At 60.7% G+C, this 1,055-nt stretch overlaps 1 pseudogene; it reads right to left on the reverse strand.

The window, feature by feature from the left end:
- Positions 1-290: 290 nt before the first annotated feature.
- On the reverse strand, positions 291-716 carry LOC100472485 (annotated as a pseudogene).
- Between the last annotated feature and the right edge of the window lie 339 nt (positions 717-1,055).

The raw sequence follows: 1,055 nt of genomic DNA on the forward strand, positions 1-1,055 counted from the left end.
TGATCCCGCCGTCCTGGGATCAAGTCCCACATCGGGCTCCCCGCACAGCAGGTTCTCTGCTTCTCCCTCTCCCTCCTCCTGTTGCTCCCTTTGCTTGTGCTCTCTCTCTAATAAATAAATAAAATCTTAAAAAAAAAAAAAAAAAAAGGAAAAGCTTTGGTCCCATCTCTTGCTGGCTTGGGATACTAAGAGGCACTTAAAGTTGGTTGCTCAACCCCTTTGGGCTGGGGTGAGGCAGAGGGTGGACAGGGAGGTGGTCTGGGACAGAGGGACGGACTATGCGTGTGGACTCAAGTCCTTGTTGATAGAGGTAGTTGATCCTGGGTGGCTGCTGGGGTGGCCGAGGGCAGCCTGACGGCCCGGGCTGGGTGCATGCTGCCCTGGTGGGTTTCGTCTGCTCAGTGCACCAGCTCACTGTTCTGGAACCGTAGCTGGATCTCTCCTGAGCCCCCTCCGTGGAGTCGCTGGCGTGGACGATGTTCCTGCCGACGTGGATGCTGATGCCCCCCCGATGGTGCTGGGGGCAGCCTCAGCTGAGTCGGTGTGTCCTGTCATGGCCCTTGAGGAGCAGACCGTGTTGGGACCTTCCCAGACCACGGCGGCCCTGCGGCCGGAGCTCATGCAGCCGATGAGGGCCGGGTAGCCGGGCTTCCTCTGCAGGTCAGGGTGGTGCTGGGCAAGGCCTGTGGGGCCTGGACCATCTCCATCCCCGCCAGCTTGAAGCTCCTCCAAAGCGGCGGATCCATCCGCCGTGAGCCACCGCTGCACCCCCTCTGGCTTCCCCGCAACCAGGGTCCATTCCCCCGTCCCGGAGGACCCTCTTGAGTTGGGGTGTGCGAGCAGGCTCCGGCCGTGACCCGCGGGCCGCTCAGCAGGCCCTGTAGCTCGCCGCGCACCAAGAAGCCACCGTGCCCCTGGCCTGCGGGCTGCGGGCTGCGTGCAGAATGCTGCCGCTACATTGTTGAATCTCACGGCACCTGTTGAACAAAAGAAGCCAGAAAAGAGTGCATGTGATTCCACTTCTATGCGGTACAAGAATAGGCCAAACTGATCTA

The sequence above is a fragment of the Ailuropoda melanoleuca genome, chromosome 6, assembly GCF_002007445.2.
Source record: "Ailuropoda melanoleuca isolate Jingjing chromosome 6, ASM200744v2, whole genome shotgun sequence".
Taxonomy (NCBI): domain Eukaryota; kingdom Metazoa; phylum Chordata; class Mammalia; order Carnivora; family Ursidae; genus Ailuropoda; species Ailuropoda melanoleuca.